The following is a 23772-nucleotide window of genomic DNA, read 5'->3' on the forward strand; positions in this document are numbered from 1 at the left end:
TTAGGGTTAGGGCTAGAGTTAGGACTAGAGTTAGGACTAGAGTTAGGGCTAGGGTTAGAGCTAGGGTTAGAGCTAGGGTTAGGGTTATGGTTAGGGCAAGGGTTAGGGCTAGGGTTAGGGTTGGGGCTAGGGTTGGGGCTAGGGTTAGGGTTAGGGTTAGGGCTAGGGTTGGGGCTGGGGTTAGGGCTAGGGTTAGGGCTAGTGTTACGGCTAGTGTTGAGCATTCCGATGCTGCAAGTATCGGGTATCGGCCGATACTTGCTGTATCGGAATTCCGATACCGGGATTCCGATACTCTTGTGGTATCGGATATCGGGTATCGCAACAACATTAATGTTAAAATGTGTAAAAGAGAGAATTAAAATAAAAAATATCGCTATACTCACCTGTCCGACGCAGCCGGGACTTCAGCGAGGGAACCGGCAGCGTTGTTTGTTTAAAATTCGCGCTATTACTTGGTTACGTGAATTCCCGGCTTGTGATTGGTCAGGTCGGCCATGTTGCCGGGACGCGGACCAATTACAGCAAGCCGTGACGAAATTACGTCACGGCTTGCTGTGATTGGTCCGCGTCCCGGCAATATGGCCGCCCTGACCAATCACAAGCCGTGACGTCACGGGAGGCTGGACACGCGCCCATTTTAAAATGAGCGCGTCCAGCCTCCCGGCTTGTGATTGGTTGACCGCGGCGCAACCAATCACAAGCCGTGACGTCACGGGAGGCTGGACACGCGCCCATTTTAAAATAAGCGCGTGTCCAGCCTCCCGTGACGTCACGGCTTGTGATTGGTCAGGGCGGCCATATTGCCGGGACGCGGACCAATCACAGCAAGCCGTGACGTAATTTCGTCACGGCTTGCTGTGATTGGTCCGCGTCCCGGCAACATGGCCGACCTGACCAATCACAAGCCGGGAATTCACGTAACCAAGTAATAGCGCGAATTTTAAACAAACAACGCTGCCGGTTCCCTCGCTGAAGTCCCGGCTGCGTCGGACAGGTGAGTATAGCGATATTTTTTATTTTAATTCTTTCTTTTACACATTTATATGGTTCCCAGGGCCTGAAGGAGAGTTTCCTCTCCTTCAGACCCTGGGAACCATCAGGAATACCGTCCGATACTTGAGTCCCATTGACTTGTATTGGTATCGGGTATCGGTATCGGATTGGATCCGATACTTTGCCGGTATCGGCCGATACTTTCCGATACCGATACTTTCAAGTATCGGACGGTATCGCTCAACACTAGTTACGGCTAGTGTTAGGGCTAGTGATAGGGCTAGGGTTATTGCTCGGGTTAGGGCTAGGGTTAGGGCTAGGGTTGGGGCTAGGGTTGGGGCTACAGTTAGGGTTGGGGCTAAAGATAGGGTTAGGGTTTGGATTACATTTACGGTTGGGAATAGGGTTGGGTGTGTCTGGGTTAGAGGAGTGGTTAGGGTTACTGTTGGGATTAGGGTAAGGGGTGTGTTTGGATTAGGGTTTCCGTTATAATAGGGGGTTTTCCACTGTTTAGGCACATCAGGGGCTCTCCAAACGGGACATGGCATCCGATCTGAATTCCAGCCAATTCTGCGTTGAAAAAGGAAAACAGTGCTCCTTCCCTTCAGAGCTCTCCCGTGTGCCCAAACAGGGGTTTACCCCAACATATGGGGTATCAGCGTACTCAGGACAAATTGGACATCATCTTTTGGGGTCCAAGTTCTCCTGCTACCGTTGGGAAAATACAAAACTGGGGGCCAAAAAATAAGTTTTGTGGGAAAAAAAAGATTTTTTATTTTCACGGCTCTGCGTTGTAAACTGTAGTGAAACACTTGGGGGTTCAAAGTTCTCACAACACATCTAGATAAGTTCCTTGGCGGGTCCAGTTTCCAATATGGGGTCACTTGTGGGGGGTTTGTACTGTTTGGGTACATCAGGGGCTCTGCAAATGCAACGTGACGCCTGCAGACCAATCCATTTAAGTCTGCATTCCAAATGGCGCTCCTTCCCTTCCGAGCTCTGTCATGCGCCCAAACAGTGGTTCCCCCCCACATATGGGGTATCAGCGTACTCAGGACAAATTGGACAACAACTTTTGGGGTCCAATTTATCCTGATACCCTTGTGAAAATACAAAACTGGGGGCTAAAAATCATTTTTGTGAAAAAAAATAATTTTTATTTTCACGGCTCTGCGTTATAAACTATAGTGAAACACTTGGGGGTTCAAAGTTCTCACAACACATCTAGATAAGTTCCTTGGGGGGTCCAGTTTCCAATATGGGGTCACTTGTGGGGGGTTTGTACTGTTTGGGTACATCAGGGGCTCTGCAAATGCAACGTGACGCCTGCAGACCAATCCATTTAAGTCTGCATTCCAAATGGCGCTCCTTCCCTTCCGAGCTCTGTCATGCGCCCAAACAGTGGTTCCCCCCCACATATGAGGTATCAGCGTACTCAGGACAAACTGGACAACAACTTTTAGGGTCCAATTTATCCTGATACCCTTGTGAAAATACAAAACTGGGGGCTAAAAATCATTTTTGTGAAAAAAAAAAGAATTTTTATTTCCACGGCTCTGCGTTATAAACTGTAGTGAAACACTTGGGGGTTCAAAGCTCTCAAAACACATCTAGATAAGTTCCTTAAGGGGTCTACTTTCCAAAATGGTGTCACTTGTACAGGGTTTCAATGTTTAGGCACATCAGGGGCTCTCCAAACGCAACATGGCGTCCCATCTCAATTCCAGTCAATTTTGCATTGAAAAGTCAAATGGCGCTCCTTCCCTTCCGAGCTCTGCCCTGCGCCCAAACAATGGTTTACACCCACATATGGGGTATCAGCATACTCAGTACAAATTGCACAACAATTTTTCGGGTCCAATTTCTTCTCTTACCCTTGGGAAAATAAAAAATTGGGGGCGAAAAGATCATTTTTGTGAAAAAATATGATTTTTTATTTTTACGGCTCTGCATTATAAACTTCTGTGAAGCACTTATTGGGTGAAAGTGCTCACCACACATCTAGATAAGATCCTTAGGGGGTCTACTTTCCAAAATGGTGTCACTTGTGGGGGGTTTCAATGTTTAGGCACATCAGGGGCTCTCCAAATGCAACGTGGCGTCCCATCTCAATTCCAGTCAATTTTGCATTGAAAAGTCAAATGGCGCTCCTTTCCTTCCGAGCTCTGCCATGCGCCCAAACAGTGGTTTACCCCCACATATGGGGTAACAGCATACTCAGGACAAATTGTACAACAAATTTTGGGGTCTATTTTCTCCTGTTACCCTTGGTAAAATAAAACAAATTGGAGCTGAAATAAATTTTGTGTGAAAAAAAGTTAAATGTTTATTTTTATTTAAACATTCCAAAAATTCCTGTGAAACACCTGAAGGGTTAATAAACTTTTTGAAAGTGGTTTTGAGTACCTTGAGGGGTGCAGTTTTTAGAATGGTGTCACACTTGGGTATTTTCTATCATATAGACCCCTCAAAATTACTTCAAATGAGATGTGGTCCCTAAAAAAAAATGGTGTTGTAAAAATGAGAAATTGCTGGTCAACTTTTAACCCTTATAACTCCGTCACAAAAAAAAATTTTGGTTCCAAAATTGTGCTGATGTAAAGTAGACATGTGGGATATGTTACTTATTAAGTATTTTGCGTGACATATGTCTGTGATTTAAGGGCATAAAAATTCAAACTTGGAAAATTGCAAAATTTTCAAAATTTTCGCCAAATATTTGTTTTTTTCACAAATAAACGCAAGTTATATCGAAGAAATTTTACCACTATCATGAAGTACAATATGTCACGAGAAAACATTGTCTGAATCGCCAAGATCCGTTGAAGCTTTCCAGAGTTATAACCTCATAAAGAGACAGTGGTCAGAATTGTAAAAATTGGCCCGGTCATTAACGTGCAAACCACCCTTGGGGGTGAAGGGGTTAAACAGTTATGGCTGTTCTTTTTATGACCTTCACACTTTGAACTGCCTTATTGTTATCCTCGCTGCTTTTCCCTTAACATTCTGGGTAAGTTTACTTAACATAGTTTTCTCACACCGTGTTGATATTGTTGTACTCTAGTTCTCAAAAGCTTTAATAAAAAAATAAATGGATATTAATTCAGAACTTTCATAGGGAGCCAAAAAATGACATAAAATAGGACAGTTCATAGTGATTAATCAATTCAGACTCTGCTTTTTGCAAAGCCATAAAAGTCCTAGCATTATGGAGACAGGGCACCCAAAATGGATATATTTGTTCACACTGTCTGATGGCTACCTACTGCTGTCACTAGACCGAGTTCACTGTATAAAGAGTTTCACAGATTCTATAAAATTCAAGCATAAAGTGAAAAAATAGTTCTTTTAGCAATGTGGTCCTATGTTTTCGGTGAAGGTTCCACTAAGGTTTTCAAAACATCTCGTTTTCTTCAGTATGTAATATGAACACCATGTTCAGAAATATCAGCACTTACATGCCTTTGCCTCTGTCAATATATGTCTGAGGAATGTTCTGCCACGTTAAATGTAATTGGGAAAATCATCAAGATCTGCAGCTGGCAGCCAAGTTTTACAGTTGCCGGGCAACGATGTCCCAGATGTGCTCAACAAGAGACAAGTACGGAAGCACTGTAGGCCATGGTATCATGTTTAACTCACAATAGCATGAGCAGCAAGAGGTATTTCAGACTATAAATCCATCTGTCCAGATTAGTTAAATATACAAAATATATTTCTCTGGATTAATTCTACGTTGTAGCACTGCAAACCATGAGAATATATGAAACCATGTTGTTACACGAATTGTGCAATTTAAATTAATGATACCGATTGACATGAGAATTAATTTAGGGTCTCAGACCAAATCTACGATCCAAAAAGCCATAGTACATTACTATATTGACCTCTGGCTGTACATATTTGGGCAATGTTACATACATGATACAACTGCATTAAAGTAGTTTTCCTACTTTACCTTAAGGAGAATGAGATAAGGATCTCTCCCATATCTCCAATAGTCTCCTATTGGCATAATTGTGGTATATGGCGAGTGTAGCAGCTAGGCATCAGTCAGCAATAATTTTCTTTTAATCTGAGGCTTTGCTTGAACTTACCTAAGAACTATAGGAGCGCGGATCTTTTGAAATTTTGAATTCACCTGCTTTGCTGAATTTAGCACCAAAATTTCATTTGCACCGAATACTGTACATTTGTGAAAATCTCAATTGGAACGCTTGTAAGAAGCTGACTATAAGAGCTTACATTCTATAGGAAAAAGAGAGAGAGAGAGACGATTCAAATAACAACAAGAGCTTACACAGGAAGGAGAAAGAGATCGAGAGGACTCAACTGATCATAAGAGTTTACACTCTACAGGAGAGATAGGACCGCACTGATCATAAGAGCTTACACTCTACAGGAGAGAGAGGACCCCACTGATCATAAGAGCTTACACTCTACAGGAGAGATAGTACCCCACTGATCATAAGAGCTTACACTCTACAGTAGAGAGAGAGAGGACCCCGCTGATCAAAAAGAGCTTACACTCTACAGGAGAGATCGGACCTCACTGATCATAAGAGCTTACACTCTACAGGAAAGAGAGAGGACCTCACTGACCATAAGAGCTTACACTCTACAGGAGAGAGAGGACCCCACTGATCATAAGAGCTTACACTCTACAGGAGAGAGAGGGAATCCCACTGACCATAAGAGCTTACACTCTACAGGAGAGAGAGGACCCCACTGACCATAAGAGCTTACACTCTACAGGAGAGAGAGGGAATCCCACTGATCATAAGAGATTACACTCTACAGGAGAGATAGGACCCCACTGATCATAAGAGCTTAAAATCTACAGGAAAGAGAGTGAACCCCACTGATCATAAGAGCTTCTACACTACAGGAGAGAGAGAGGACCCCACTGATCATAAGAGCTTACACTCTACAGGAAAGAGAGTGAACCCCACTGATCATAAGAGCTTCTACACTACAGGAGAGAGAGAGGACCCCACTGATCATAAGAGCTTACACTCTACAGGAGAGAGAGGACCCCACTGAGCATAAGAGCTTACACTCTACAGGAGAGAGGGGACTCCACTGACCATAAGAGCTTACATTCTACAGGAAAGAGAGAGGACCCCACTGATCATAAGAGCTTACACTCTACAGGAAAAAGAGAGAGAACCCACTGATCATAAGAGCTTACACTGTTCTGGAGAGAGAGAGAAGATTCCAGCTGACCATAACTCCTTACACACTGTAGTGGGGAGAGAAACTTAACCAGTGACTCTGTATATGAAAAACAACTCTGCAGTACAAGCTATGCTCCACTGGAGTCCACTAACTTCTGATGGCCCAGTTAATGATCACCACTGTACAAGGTACGATAACCTATTAGATGTTATACCTCCAGGGCTTTATGGAGAACCTCACACAGCAGTGTGGAAAATGATGATTGGAAAGGTTTGGGATTTTTCTTATAAACAGTTAAATGAATATTAAAGTGTTCAAATTTGACTCTCCATGGATTGTTCTGCTCATCTCTACTATGGAATAATGTATATTAGGCATTCATGGCATACACCGTAGATTTGTCAAAAGTGGATAAGATAATAATACTGCATTTAAGTGCACCTTTCATTTCAAGACCCTTTTTACAATAATCTGCTATATGAGTACCGGTAGATGGAAAATAACACTATTTCTAAGCCATAAATTTGTATCCTGAAACTTTTATAACCAATTTTACTTTTTGAATCCTCTAATTCTATTATTCAGTAGTCTCTGAGCTAGTAGATATAGACTAGTTGCTATGATGTCTACGATGCACAGTTCACAAAGACAAGAGAGATTCCTGCTGCCTTGTGTAAATGTAACACATTTTCTGAAGTCACAGTAGCATGTAAGACATTATTGAGCAGAGCAGCTGTGAATCCAGCACTGTGATGAAATTAAACACAAAAATAAAAAGCATTAACAGGATTTCTCTATTTCTCTTTCACTGTGCTCATCCTTCTTCCTCCCACTCCCCTCTCAATAGACTTCAAAAGTTCCCTCAGTAAACTAGAAGTCCATGTTGTCTTGAACGAGATGGGATTTAGCTTAATTCAGGAGACCAGGGATAGGACTAAGTGACTCAAAAGTGGGGGCATGAACATATTTTCCCTAATAAGATATATTAAAAATAGTGTTTATATTTAGTTGTCCTGTTTAGTTTTGCTGTTTGTTGAAAGGACAGTGACCATTTGAGATATCTATTTATCCCATGTGCATTATATAAAGAGATCTTAGCTTTCTTGATTGTTTGAGGACCTGAAGCTCATATCACTATTTAGAATATATATATATATATATATATATATATATATATACAGTATATATATATACAGAGAGAGAGAGAGAGAGAGAGAGAGAGTGAAAAAAGGAACAGCACAATGCTCACCGGTGAGTGCTTAGCCTCCTGGATAGGATAGTCCATTCATCTACCCAAAATGTATACAAAAATAGAAGAAGAAGGCAGCACTCCAAGTCCTTATCAGGGTGAAAAAAATGTGCAGTTTATTTAGCCCACATCTCTGTGCGATGTTTCGGCTCACGCTGAGCCTTTCTCAAGCAGTGGGCATAGCATACAAATGTGCTTTATATAAGTATAATCCACACTCATTTACATAATAAAGTGGCCATCAATGAATAAATACTTTCTCATATTCTTTACAAAACTTATACACAACATCCATAGTATAATCTTCACATTATAAAGTGCTCTGTGCCAAAGTACCAATCCGGACTTGATTCTCCACATTTTTTTATCTTTTTACTTTTTCTTCATATGTGATCGTTATGAGCAAAACAGTGTCCCGTGTTATTTACATATATTATAGTTTATAGCCCTTACCCCGCTGTGTACAATCCAAACCGCATGGAGGACGCTGTAATTGCCGATAACGGCGTTCTAATGCTTCTACTGCGCATGTCTGCGCGTCATTTGATCATGTCATAGTCTGCCAGCCAATCAGGCTCAAGCAGGCAGTCCTTTCCTTAGCGCATGCGCTCTGCCAATATATCACTAACGGAACGCCATCTTGGATGTGGCAGAACGCTAGCTAATACATTTCTATATATAGCGGTGGACATTGCGGCGCCACTTTATATGTAGCTAATGTATCCGCACATTTTATCCACATATATAATGCTTCTCAAACATATCCTTCTTGTTTTTAGACACTTCATAGCTTCAGCGCTTAGAGCTCCACTCTGACTCAATGGACGACACCTTTTTCATCTAATCTCCATTAGTCAATGTATCCCCAAGCTGACGCATAACCTTTCCAGGCCACATCATCACCTAAGGGGAATCCATATAAGTGAATATATTTATAGCTATGTGTCTAAATATAGAATAAATTCTCATAGATACTTATTTTCTAACTGCAATTAGTTTATTTTAACAAATATTGTTGACTGACAATTATGACATTTCCAAATAGCTAAAAAAAAAAAAATAATAATTTTTAAATAAAGACAAAAAAAAATTAAGCAAAACAAAATTATGTCTTTTATGTCCTCCATGTGGTTGTTCTTCCACCAGCAGGTCGAGGGTAGCTTGTGCCTTATTAACCGTGAAGATATTTCTTAAAAAAAGAGAAGATTAAAAATAAAGTTAAAATTAGAGTACTGTACATAATCACAACACTCGTTTGTCACCAATGTACAGTACCCCACATATCAATTCTCAGGAGTCTATACACAACTAAATCACAGGCCCATTCTCATGAGGTAATTACATTTAGATTTTAAATTCTACATTTAATCCTTTTGGTTTTAAGGTATTGAGCTCATAAATCCATCTTAATTCAAATTTTTTTAAGAGTCTTGTTCTGTCTCCCCCTCTTCTTTGTACAGGGATCCGATCTATCACCCTAAATTTTAGATCTCTTTCTGTATGCTTTAATTCTGTAAAATGTTTCGAGACTGGGAGGTCTAGCCGTTTTTTTCGGATTGAGTGTCTATGATTGTTGATACGTACTTTCAACTCGCAGGTGGTCTCTCCTACATACCATAATTTACATGGGCACTCTAGTATGTAAATGACATGGTCAGAGTTGCATGTTAAGAACTGTTTCATTGGATATACCTTATTTGTATCTGGGTGTTTGAAGGTAGAACCCTTTGACATGTATGTGCAATTTACACACGACAAGCAAGGAAAACAGCCTGTCTGATTCATTCCTGTAATCGTTGTCTGACATAAGTTCTTTAAGGGACCAATGTCCGCTTTAATTACATAGTCTTTAATATTTTTGCCCCTACGGTGCGAGAAAAGAGGGGGCTCTCTTAGTTCTTTAATTCCTGGTAAGCAGTTACCTAACATTCCCCAATGCTTTTTAATGACACCCGCAATTTTTGCACTTTCTTCAGTGTATGTTGTCACACATGGTATCCTCATTAGGTTTTTTCTTTTATTTTGGGCATTTTTCCCCAACAGTTCCTTACGATCTTTTTCCATAGCCTTATGTTTTGCTATATTTATTATTTCTTGTGGGTACCCCCTATTCAGGAATTTTTTAACTAGTGTATCTAGAACACCTTCTACATCTCTATCCTCATTAACAATCCTCCGTACCCTAAGAAGTTGGCTGAGGGGTATTGTCCTCACCATGCTTCGAGGGTGTTGACTGTCATACGTGAGAAGATTGTTCCTATCCATCTCCTTGACATATAGGGTGGTTGTTAATTCACCATCTCTCAATCCCACAGATACATCCAAAAACTGTATATTGGATCTGGAGAAATTCAAAGTAAATTTGATAGTCTCGTCTATTTCATTTAAATAATTGTGAAAGTCTTCAAGTTCTTTTTCTGTGCCACTCCATAGGAGGAAGACATCGTCTATGTATCTCCACCACACACAAACATGCCGGAAGTGGTGGGACACATAGACGAGGTCCTCCTCCAAGACACACATGACAAGATTTGCATATGCAGGGGCCATATTGGCCCCCATTGATGTTCCACACTGTTGTGAGTAATACAAGTCCCCGAATAAGAAATACAGTAGCTCCACCTCAAAATTATTTCCAATAACTTTATTATGAATATTTTACCTTCCGGGGTCACCCCAATTGTATTTAGTTTTTTATCGACTGCTCTTTTTCCTGACTCATGTTGGATTGATGTATAGAGTGAGATGACATCAAATGATGCCAGAATTATATCTCCTTCCAATTGTATTGACTCCAATTTATTTAGAAAATCTGTCGTATCCTTTATATATGATTTTGACATTTTAGCAATGGGGTTGAGAATTTTGTCTAAGAAGATACCTATTCTACTGAAGACCGAGTCCACCCCTGACACAATTGGTCGCCCTGGAGGGTCGACCAATGTTTTGTGAATCTTTGGGGTTACGTATAGGACCGGTGTCCTAGGAAATTCTATGGATAGGTAATCTTTTAACTCTTGATCTATAATTCTGTTATTCAATGCTTCTTGCAAACAACCATTAATTTCTCCCATTATTTTAAATTTAGGGTCACTCTCCAATTTCTTATATACACTCTCATCTCTCAATTGCCGGTCTATTTCTGCAATATATTTAAGCTTGTCCATGATGACGACAGCACCCCCTTTATCTGCGGGTTTTATTATGATGTCGTCATCATGGACAAGCTCCTTCAAGGCTTTAAATTCCTCCCTTGTTACATTTGGATGTTCAAACCTATTGGGGACCTCACTTCTCACTTTTTCAATATCCCTTCTCACCACTCTCTCAAAGGCATCGATAATCGATGAATTTGTAGGTGGTACAAAATTGCTACTTTTTTTCAATTCCATATTTATATTTTACAAGGTGAAAAAGACAATCCTTTACTTAATACAGACACCTGTGGGGGGTTAATACCTTGTTAGAAATATTAATTTGCAGATTTGGATTGTACACAGCGGGGTAAGGGCTATAAACTATAATATATGTAAAAAACACGTGACACTGTTTTGATCATAACGATCACATATGAAGAAAAAGTAAAAAGATAAAAAAATGTGGAGAATCAAGTCCAGATTGGTACTTTGGCACAGAGCACTTTATAATGTGAAGATTATACTATGGATGTTGTGTATAAGTTTTGTAAAGAATATGAGAAAGTATTTATTCATTGATGGCCACTTTATTATGTAAATGAGTGTGGATTATACTTATATAAAGCACATTTGTATGCTATGCCCACTGCTTGAGAAAGGCTCAGCGTGAGCCGAAACATCGCACAGAGATGTGGGCTAAATAAACTGCACATTTTTTTCACCCTGATAAGGACTTGGAGTGCTGCCTTCTTCTTCTATTTTTGTATACATTTTGGGTGGATGAATGGACTATCCTATCCAGGAGGCTAAGCACTCACCGGTGAGCATTGTGCTGTTCCTTTTTTCACTCTATTTATTATGGTCTGGAAATTTTTGCACAATTTTTCTAACTTTTAAAATAATTTTGTATAATCTGCAAACTTTACCTTGCAAGCCATTTTTTTGTTACATGGATGGAAACACCATGGAACTAGGATTCTTTAATTACACACCTGAGGAGGAGGAGCGAATCCTTGGAGGTATTGATGGTGAAGCTTTTTTCTTAAAGGAAAGGTGCCGCATTTTATTTTTTGTATTAAAAATAATTGTTTATATAAACAATTATTTTTCATACAAACTTCCTTTTTTTAACTTTAACATTTTTTTTATTATTAAGTTTTTTTTTAAGCCACTGGGCGCCGCCATTTTGCTTTGCAGGAGTGTAAGTGAAGCTGCACGTCACTTACACTCTGCATTTACGGCAGCCCAGGGCATAGAGATCTGCGGTCGGGAGCCGACTCTATACCTACCATTATAAGCTGCTTTCTGCTGTGTCTGGCCACGCCCCCTGAGCCGTCCTGCACAGCAGAGGCAGGAGACCAGCGCCATTGTCCTGGAGCTCACACTGCAGCTGTGAGCTCCATCTCCCAGGATAATCGCAGGAGCCCTGCAGCTATAGGAGGAGGAGGAGAAGACCAAGGAGGGGAGGGAGAAGAAAGGACTCAGCAGGGAGCCGTAAGTATCAGTGGGGAGGGGGAGAGGGAATCTATTCCTATCCCTTGTGGTGCTGACTCTGAGCAGTGTATCTCCTCCCATGTGTGTTACTGTCTGCTGAGCTGTGTATCTAATCCTCTCCTGTGTGATACTAACTGAGCTGTGTATCTAATCCTCTCCTGTGTGATACTGACTGAGCTGTGTATCTAATCCTCTCCTGTGTGATAGTCTACTGAGCCATGTATCTAATCCTATCCTGTGTGATACTGTCTGAGCTGTGTATCTAATCCTCTCCTGTGTGATAGTCTACTGAGCCATGTATCTAATCCTATCCTGTGTGATACTGTCTGAGCTGTGTATCTAATCCTCTCCTGTGTGATAGTCTACTGAGCCATGTATCTAATCCTATCCTGTGTGATACTGACTGCTGAGCCATGTATCTAATCCTTTCCTGTGTGATACTGTCTGCTGAGCCATGCATCTAATCCTATCCTGTGTGATACTGACTGCTGAGCCATGTATCTAATCCTTTCCTGTGTGATACTGTCTGCTGAGCCATGCATCTAATCCTATCCTGTGTGATACTGTGCTGAGCCTTGCATCTAATCCTACCCTGTGTGATACTGTGCTGAGCCGTGTATCTAATCCTCTACTGTGGGATACTGTGTGCTGAGCCATGTATCTAATCCTATCCTGTGTGATACTGACTGAGCTGTGTATCTAATCCTCTCCTGTGTGATACTGATTGAGCTGTGTATCTAATCCTCTCCTGTGTGATACTGACTGAGCTGTGTATCTAATCCTCTCCTGTGTGATACTGACTGCTGAGCCGTGTATCTAATCCTCTCCTGTGTGATACTGACTGAGCTGTGTATCTAATCCTCTCCTGTGTGATACTGACTGCTGAGCCGTGTATCTAATCCTCTCCTGTGTGATACTGACTGAGCTGTGTATCTAATCCTCTCCTGTGTGATACTGTCTGAGCTGTGTATCTAATCCTCTCCTGTGTGATACTGTCTGAGCTGTGTATCTAATCCTCTCCTGTGTGATAGTCTGCTGAGCCATGTATCTAATCCTATCCTGTGTGATACTGACTGCTGAGCCATGCATCTAATCCTATCCTGTGTGATACTGTCTGCTGAGCCGTGTATCTAATCCTCTCCTGTGTGATACTGTCTGAGCTGTGTATCTAATCCTCTCCTGTGTGATACTGACTGAGCTGTGTATCTAATCCTCTCCTGTGTGATACTGACTGAGCTGTGTATCTAATCCTCTCCTGTGTGATACTGACTGCTGAGCCGTGTATCTAATCCTCTCCTGTGTGATACTGACTGAGCTGTGTATCTAATCCTCTCCTGTGTGATACTGACTGCTGAGCCGTGTATCTAATCCTCTCCTGTGTGATACTGACTGAGCTGTGTATCTAATCCTCTCCTGTGTGATACTGTCTGAGCTGTGTATCTAATCCTCTCCTGTGTGATACTGTCTGAGCTGTGTATCTAATCCTCTCCTGTGTGATAGTCTGCTGAGCCATGTATCTAATCCTATCCTGTGTGATACTGACTGCTGAGCCATGCATCTAATCCTTTCCTGTGTGATACTGTGCTGAGCTGTGTACCTAATCCTCTCCTGTGTGATACTGTCTGCTGAGCCATGCATCTAATCCTATCCTGTGTGATACTGTCTGCTGAGCCGTGTATCTAATCCTCTCCTGTGTGATACTGTCTGAGCTGTGTATCTAATCCTCTCCTGTGTGATAGTCTACTGAGCCATGTATCTAATCCTACCCTGTGTGATACTGACTGCTGAGCCATGTATCTAATCCTTTCCTGTGTGATACTGTCTGCTGAGCCATGCATCTAATCCTATCCTGTGTGATACTGACTGAGCTGTGTATCTAATCCTCTCCTATGCAGTCCTCTTCCCCGTTATGTGTGATCTATATGGCGGCATTCTGTGAGAAGTATATGGCGGTACTATGTGATGTATATGGTGGTATTATGTGTGATCTATATGGCGATATGTGAGAACACTGGTGGTATTATGTGAGATCTATATGGCGGTATTATGTGTGCTCTATATGGCGGTATTATGTGAGATCTATATGGCGGTATGCTCTATATGGCGGTATTATGTGTGCTCTATATGGCAGTATTATGTGTGCTCTATATGGCGGTATTATGTGTGCTCTATATGGCAGTATTATGTGTGCTCTATATGGCAGTATTATGTGAGATCTATATGGCGTCGTTATGTGAGAAGTATATGGCGGTACTATGTGATGTATATGGCGGTATTATGTTTGATATATATGGCGGTATTATGTGTGATCTATATGGCGGTATTATGTGAGATCTATATGGCGGTATGCTCTATATGGCGGTATTATGTGTGCTCTATATGGCGGTATTATGTGTGCTCTATATGGCGGTATTATGTGAGATCTATATGGCGGTATGCTCTATATGGCGGTATTATGTGTGCTCTATATGGCGGTATTATGTGTGCTCTATATGGCGGTATTATGTGAGAACACTCTGGCGTCGTTATTTGCGATGGTATTATGTGAGAACTATAGGACAGTATTATGTGTGCTCTATACGGCGGTATTATGAGTGATCTATATGGCGGTATTATGTGAGAACACTATGGAAGTATTATCTGCAGAAAGGGGACCAAATCTAGGGTGGTTCCGGTTGAGCAGCTGCACCCGGGTCTGGGGTAATAGAGGGGGCAGTATGACCTCCAGTTAGGTGCCTTCAGGGGAGGGTTGGTAAGGCAGCTGAAGAGAGAGGTCTCATGTTTATCGTTATGGCTACATTTCCTTCCCAGCATCACCCCGGACTGCGCCTGTCACCTCGCTTTCACACATCGCCAGGACAGGATCTGAGGAGGGGAATGGGGTCTTTGCATGCAAAGCCTGGATCAGAACAGGCCATCAATCAGCAGAAATGTTTCCTGGATTTCTGAGGAGACGGTCCATCCATGTGTATAAAAGACAGCGCTCTATGTACAATCCCTTGCTGCTCTGCGCACCAAACAGGGTGCCCCCCATAGACCAGCACACTGCTCTCCTGAAATACTCTGTGCTGCTGTCACCCTGCTCCCTCCACCATATATCTCCCAGAATCCTTGCTGCCTGCCATCTTCGGTGACTGTCTACTTGTCAGTATAACTTTGCAGTCACCAACAAAATGGCTGCACACTGTGTTCCTGAATCCTCTCATCCTCTAACAAACACCAGAAGGGGAGGAGAGGAGACATCACACACGTCATCAGACTCAGCCCATAATTACTGCAGTGCAGTAATGTGAGCTAGTTGTACACTAGGTTTTTGTCAAATTTCATTAGCTGCTCCCCCTAGTGTTTAAAAGTGGAAATGCCAAACCTTTTAAAATTATTTTTCATATTTTACTAAATTAAAAACAAATGATAATATTTTTTAAGAAAATGTAAACATTAATTCTTTAAATTTTTTCAATCGCTGGAAAAAAAATTTTTTTGATGGCACCTTACCTTTAAAGACACCATCTATAGTGGAACTAAAACGCAAGTATGAAAGTGATGTAAACCGTCTGGTAAACTTACAATTACATATGATGACTTTGGGGCAGTATTATAAAGAAGGTAAAATCCCCAGGGGATTGAGATCGGGGATACGCCCTAATTTATTCCAAGGGAATGCAGCGTATTGCGCACGTTTTGTCATGATATCTAACAAATACGCTATGGACACAATATTACTTAATATTGACTTTTTGCAAACTGAAATTAAAAAATTACAAGTGAATCTTAGTGAATTTGAAGGTAAAATACAAACATTAATAACAGTTGAAGAGTGGAAGTTGTTTAAAGATAAAGTGGACAAAGAGGGGACTAAACTGCGCAGCGACTTGGAGGAAATTAAAAGAAGAAAATGGAATAGAGACTTAGAGGACTATGAAACAGGACAAATATATGCATGGCAGAAGGACAATAGCAAACCTATTTGGAAAAAGAAAGGTGGCTTTGGGAACAGTAATTTATGTGGTGATAATGAAAGATACACTAATAATGTTGTTATTTCCTATAGACCAGGACAATATTACAGAAGCACAACCAAGCGGAAGAGGAGAGGAGGCAAACGTCACCACCGGTTCCAAAAGAAAAACAGAAAGGAACAGAATGCAACCGCAGAGACAAGTAACATTCAAGAAGAAAGATCAGACCTCGTGATTAATATTTCTAACAAGGTATTAACCCCCCCACAGGTGTCTGTATTAAGTAAAGGATTGTCTTTTTCACCTTGTACACATACAAATTGGTTTGATTTGCAAGTAGATCTGGAGAGATTCTTTAGGTCTATTAAATTAAAGGAGTGGTTCCAGGATAAGAATGTGGTAAATAAATTGGGAGGTGGTGAATTTAATTCCATAAATATGGAATTGAAAAAAAGTAGCAATTTTGTACCACCTACAAATTCATCGATTATCGATGCCTTTGAGAGAGTGGTGAGAAGGGATATTGAAAAAGTGAGAAGTGAGGTCCCCAATAGGTTTGAACATCCAAATGTAACAAGGGAGGAATTTAAAGCCTTGAAGGAGCTTGTCCATGATGACGACATCATAATAAAACCCGCAGATAAAGGGGGTGCTGTCGTCATCATGGACAAGCTTAAATATATTGCAGAAATAGACCGGCAATTGAGAGATGAGAGTGTATATAAGAAATTGGAGAGTGACCCTAAATTTAAAATAATGGGAGAAATTAATGGTTGTTTGCAAGAAGCATTGAATAACAGAATTATAGATCAAGAGTTAAAAGATTACCTATCCATAGAATTTCCTAGGACACCGGTCCTATACGTAACCCCAAAGATTCACAAAACATTGGTCGACCCTCCAGGGCGACCAATTGTGTCAGGGGTGGACTCGGTCTTCAGTAGAATAGGTATCTTCTTAGACAAAATTCTCAACCCCATTGCTAAAATGTCAAAATCATATATAAAGGATACGACAGATTTTCTAAATAAATTGGAGTCAATACAATTGGAAGGAGATATAATTCTGGCATCATTTGATGTCATCTCACTCTATACATCAATCCAACATGAGTCAGGAAAAAGAGCAGTCGATAAAAAACTAAATACAATTGGGGTGACCCCGGAAGGTAAAATATTCATAATAAAGTTATTGGAAATAATTTTGAGGCGGAGCTACTGTATTTCTTATTCGGGGACTTGTATTATTCACAACAGTGTGGAACATCAATGGGGGCCAATATGGCCCCTGCATATGCAAATCTTGTCATGTGTGTCTTGGAGGAGGACCTCGTCTATGTGTCCCACCACTTCCGGCATGTATGTGTGTGGTGGAGATACATAGACGATGTCTTCCTCCTATGGAGTGGCACAGAAAAAGAACTTGAAGACTTTCACAATTATTTAAATGAAATAGACGAGACTATCAAATTTACTTTGAATTTCTCCAGATCCAATATACAGTTTTTGGATGTATCTGTGGGATTGAGAGATGGTGAATTAACAACCACCCTATATGTCAAGGAGACGGATAGGAACAATCTTCTCACGTATGACAGTCAACACCCTCGAAGCATGGTGAGGACAATACCCTTCAGCCAACTTCTTAGGGTACGGAGGATTGTTAAAGAGGATAGAGATGTAGAAGGTGTTGTAGATACACTAGTTAAAAAATTCCTGAATAGGGGGTACCCACAAGAAATAATAAATATAGCAAAACATAAGGAACTGTTGGGGAAAAATGCCCAAAATAAAAGAAAAAACCTAATGAGGATACCATGTGTGACAACATACACTGAAGAAAGTGCAAAAATTGCGGGTGTCATTAAAAAGCATTGGGGAATGTTAGGTAACTGCTTACCAGGAATTAAAGAACTAAGAGAGCCCCCTCTTTTCTCGTACCGTAGGGGCAAAAATATTAAAGACTATGTAATTAAAGCGGACATTGGTCCCTTAAAGAACTTATGTCAGACAACGATTACAGGAATGAATCAGACAGGCTGTTTTCCTTGCTTGCCGTGTGTAAATTGCACATACATGTCAAAGGGTTCCACCTTCAAACACCCAGATACAAATAAGGTATATCCAATGAAACAGTTCTTAACATGCAACTCTGACCATGTCATTTACATACTAGAGTGCCCATGTAAATTATGGTATGTAGGAGAGACCACCTGCGAGTTGAAAGTACGTATCAACAATCATAGACACTCAATCCGAAAAAAACGGCTAGACCTCCCAGTCTCGAAACATTTTACAGAATTAAAGCATACAGAAAGAGATCTAAAATTTAGGGTGATAGATCGGATCCCTGTACAAAGAAGAGGGGGAGACAGAACAAGCCTCTTAAAAAAATTAGAATTAAGATGGATTTATGAGCTCAATACCTTAAAACCAAAAGGATTAAATGTAGAATTTAAAATCTAAATGTAATTACCTCATGAGAATGGGCCTGTGATTTAGTTGTGTATAGACTCCTGAGAATTGATATGTGGGGTACTGTACATTGGTGACAAACGAGTGTTGTGATTATGTACAGTACTCTAATTTTAACTTTATTTTTAATCTTCTCTTTTTTTAAGAATATCTTCACGGTTAACCCCTTAATCCCATATGACGTACTATACCGTCGAGGTGGGGTGGGCCTTAATTCCCGGTGACGGGATAGTACGTCATACGCGATCGGCCGCGCTCACGGGGGGAGCGCGGCCGATCGCGGCCGTGTGTCGGCTGCATATCGCAGCTGACATCCGGCACTATGTGCCAGGAGCGGTCACGGACCGCCCCCGGCACATTAACCCCCGGCACACCGCGATCAAACATGATCGCGGTGTACCGGCGGTACAGGGAAGCATCGCGCAGGGAGGGGGCTCCCTGCGGGCTTCCCTGAGACGATCGGTACAAGATGATGTACTCACCTCGTACCGAACGTCTTCTCCCTGCAGGCCCCGGATCCAAAATGGCTGAGGGGCTGTATCCGGGTCCTGCAGGGAGCACTTCCGGGTCGGAGCAGGCTGCAGATGAAAGCTGCAGCCTGCTCCGATGAAAGTATGATCGCAGATCTGATAGAGTGCTGTGCACACTATCAGATCTGCGATCTGTGATGTCCCCCCCTGGGACAAAGTAAAAAAGTAAAAAAAAAAATTTCCACATGTGTAAAAAAAAAAAAATAATAATTCCTAAATAAATAATAATAAAAAAAAAAATATTATTCCCATAAATACATTTCTTTATCTAAAAAAACAAACAAAAACAATAAAAGTACACATATTTAGTATCGCCGCGTCCGTAACGACCCAACCTATAAAACTGGCCCACTAGTTAACCCCTTCAGTAAACACCGTAAGAAAAAAAAAAAAAAACGAGGCAAAAAACAACGCTTTATTACCATACCGCCGAACATAAAGTGGAATAACACGCGATCAAAAAGACGGATATAAATAACCATGTTACCGCTGAAAACGTCATCTTGTCCCGCAAAAAACGAGCCACCATACAGCATCATCAGCAAAAAAATAAAAAAGTTATAGTCCTCAGAATAAAGCGATGCCAAAATAATTATTTTTTCTATAAAATAGTTTTTATCGTATAAAAGCGTCAAAACATAAAAAAATGATATAAATGAGGTATCGCGGTAATCGTACTGACCCGACGAATAAAACTGCTTTATCAATTTTACCAAGCGCAGAACGGTATAAAAGCCTCTCCCAAAAGAAATTCATGAATAGCTGGTTTTTGGTTATTCTGCCTCACAAAAATCGGAATAAAAAGTGATAAAAAATGGTCACGTGTCCGAAAATGTTACCAATAAAAACGTCAACTCGTCCCGCAAAAAACAAGACCTCACATGACTCTGTGGACCAAAATGTGGAAAAATTATAGGTCTCAAAATGTGGAGACGCAAAAACTTTTTTGCTATAAAAAGCGTCTTTTAGTCTGGTTTCACACTTGCGTTTTTATCTGCATGCATTTTTTAAAAAAACCGCATGTGTGAAAAAATGCATGTAAACGCGGTAAAACGCATGCGTTTTTATAGAAAAACACAAGAAAACAAGAAAAAAACAAAAAACCCTAACCCTACCCCTAACCCTACCCCTAACCTGAAATACGTGGCACTGAAATACGTGGCACTGAAATATACGTTTATATACGTATATACGTATATAAGTGCCACGATATTTCAGTGGCCACGTATTTAAGTGCCACGTATTTAAGTGCCACGTATTTAAGTGCCACGTATTTAAGTGCCACGTATTTAAGTGCCACGTATTTACGTGCCACGTATTTACGTGCCACATATTTTTCAGTGCCTGAAATACGTGGCACTGAAATACGTGGCACTGAAATATCGTGGCACTGAAATATCGTGGCACTGAAGTATTTACGTGCCACGTATTTTTCAGTGCCTGAAATACGTGGCACTGAAATACGTGGCACTGAAATACGTGGCACTGAAATATTGTGGCACTGAAATATCGTGGCACTTAAATACGTGGCACTTAAATACGTGGCACTTAAATACGTGGCACTTAAATACGTGGCACTTATATACGTGGCACTTATATACGTGGCACTTATACACGTGGCACTTATATACGTGGCACTTATATACGTGGCACTTATGACTGTCAGAAAATGTTCAGTAAACGGTTAGGGGTAGGGTTTCAGGTAGAATTGGGGAGTTTCCACTGTTCAGGCACATCAGGGGCTCTCCAAACGCGACATGGCGTCCAATCTCAATTCCAGCCAATTCTGCGTTGAAAAAGTAAAACAGTGCTCCTTCCCTTCCGAGCTCTCCCGTGCGTCCAAAAAGGGGTTTACCCCAACATATGGGGTATCAGCGTACTAGGGACAAATTGAACAACAACTTCTGGGGTCCAAGTTCTCTTGTTATCCTTGGGAAAATAAAAATTTTGGGGGCTAAAAATCATTTTTGTGGGAAAAAATATGTTTTATTTTCACGGCTCTGCGTTGTAAACTGTAGTGAAACACTTGGGGGTTCAAAGTTCTCACAACACATCTAGATAAGTTCCTTGGGAGGTCTAGTTTCCAATATGGGGTCACTTGTGGGGGGTTTGTACTGTTTGGGTACATCAGGGGCTCTGCAAATGCAACGTGACGCCTGCAGACCAATCCATTTAAGTCTGAATTCCAAATGGCGCTCCTTCCCTTCCGAGCTCTGTCATGCGCCCAAACAGTGGTTCCCCCCCACATAGGGGGTATCAGCGTACTCAGGACAAATTGGACAACAACTTTTGGGGTCCAATTTATCCTGATACCCTTGTGAAAATACAAAACTGGGGGCTAAATTTCATTTTTGTGAAAAAAAAAATAAAATTATTTTCACGGCTCTGCGTTATAAACTGTAGTGAAACACTTGGGGGTTCAAAGTTCTCACAACACATCTAGATAAGTTCCTTGGGGGGTCTAGTTTCCAATATGGGGTCACTTGTGGGGGGTTTGTACTGTTTGGGTACATCAGGGGCTCTGCAAATGCAACGTGACGCCTGCAGACCAATCCATTTAAGTCTGCATTCCAAATGGCGCTCCTTCCCTTCCGAGCTCTGTCATGCGCCCAAACAGTGGTCCCTCCCCACAAATGGGGTATCAGCGTACTCCAGACAAATTGGACAACAACTTTTGGGGTCCAATTTATCCTGATACCCTTGTGAAAATACAAAACTGGGGGCTAAAAAATCATTTTTGTGAAAAAAAAAAATAATTTTTATTTTCACGGCTCTGCGTTATAAACTGTAGTGAAACACTTGGGGGTTCAAAGCTCTCAAAACACATCTAGATAAGTTCCTTAGGGGGTCTACTTTCCAAAATGGTGTCACTTGTGGGGGGGTTTAATGTTTAGGCACATCAGGGGCTCTCCAAACGCAACATGGCATCCCATCTTAATTCCAGTCAATTTTGCATTGAAAAGTAAAATAGCGCTTCTTCCCTTCTGAGCTCTGCTATGCGCCCAAACAATGGTTTACACCCACATATGGGGTATCGTCGTACTCAGGACAAATTGCACAACAACTTTTGTGGTCTAATTTCTTCTCTTACCCTTGGGGAAATAAAAAAATGGGGGTGAAAATATCATTTTTGTGAAAAAATATGATTTTTTATTTTTACGGCTCTGCATTATAAACTTCTGTGAAGCACTTGTTGGGTCAAAGTGCTCAACACACATCTAGATAAGTTCCTTAAGGGGTCTACTTTCCAAAATGGTGTCACTCGTGGGGGGTTTCAATGTTTAGGCACATTAGGGGCTCTCCAAACGCAACATGGCGTCCCATCTCAATTCCAGTCAATTTTGCATTGAAAAGTCAAATGGCGCTCCTTCCCTTCTGAGCTCTGCCCTGCGCCCAAACAATGGTTTACACCCACATATGGGGTATCAGTGTACTCAGGACAAATTGCACAACAATTTTTGGGGTCCAATTTCTTCTCTTACCCTTGGGAAAATAAAAAATTGGGGGTGAAAAGATAATTTTTGTGAAAAAATATGATTTTTTATTTTTACGGCTCTGCATTATAAACTTCTGTAAAGCACTTGTTGGGTCAAAGTGCTCACCACACATCTAGATAAGTTCCTTAGGGGGTCTACTTTCCAAAATGGTGTCACTTGTGGGGGGTTTCAATGTTTAGGCACATCAGGGGCTCTCCAAATGCAACATGGCGTCCCATCTCAATTCCAGTCAATTTTGCATTGAAAAGTCAAATGGCGCTCCATTGCTTCCAAGCTCTGCCATGCGCCCAAACTGTGGTTTACCCCCACATATGGGGTATCAGCGTACTCAGGACAAATTGTACAACAACTTTAGGGGTCTATTTTCTCCTGTTACCCTTGGTAAAATAAAACAAATTGGAGCTGAAATAAATTTTGTGTGAAAAAAAGTTAAATGTTCATTTTTATTTAAACATTCCAAAAATTCCTGTGAAACACCTGAAGGGTTAATAAACTTCTTGAAAGTGGTTTTGAGTACCTTGAGGGGTGCAGTTTTTAGAATGGTGTCACACTTGGGTATTTTCTATCATATAGACCCGTCAAAATGACTTCAAATGAGATGTGGTCCCTAAAAAAAAATGGTGTTGTAAAAATGAGAAATTGCTGGTCAACTTTTAACCCTTATAACTCCGTCACAAAAAAAAATTTTGGTTCCAAAATTGTGCTGATGTAAAGTAGACATGTGGGAAATGTTATTTATTAAGTATTTTGTGTGACATATGTCTGTAATTTAAGGGCATAAAAATTCAAAGTTGGAAAATTGCGAAATTTTCAAAATTTTTGCCAAATATTTGTTTTTTTCACAAATAAACGCAAGTTATATCAAAGAAATTTTACCACTAACATGAAGTACAATATGTCACGAGAAAACAATGTCAGAATCGCCAAGATCCGTTGAAGCGTTCCAGAGTTATAACCTCATAAAGGGACAGTGGTCAGAATTGTAAAAATTGGCCCGGTCATTAACGTGCAAACCACCCTCGGGGCTTAAGGGGTTAATAAGGCACAAGCTACCCCCGACCTGCTGGTGGAAGAACAACCACATGGAGGACATAAAAGACATAATTTTGTTTTGCTTATTTTTTTTTTGTCTTTATTTAAAAATTATTTTTATTTTTTTTTTAGCTACTTGGAAATGTCATAATTGTCAGTCAACAATATTTGTTAAAATAAACTAATTGCAGTTAGAAAATAAGTATCTATGAGAATTTATTCTATA

This window comes from Ranitomeya variabilis, chromosome 2 (assembly GCF_051348905.1).
Source record: "Ranitomeya variabilis isolate aRanVar5 chromosome 2, aRanVar5.hap1, whole genome shotgun sequence".
NCBI classification, from domain to species: Eukaryota; Metazoa; Chordata; class Amphibia; order Anura; family Dendrobatidae; genus Ranitomeya; species Ranitomeya variabilis.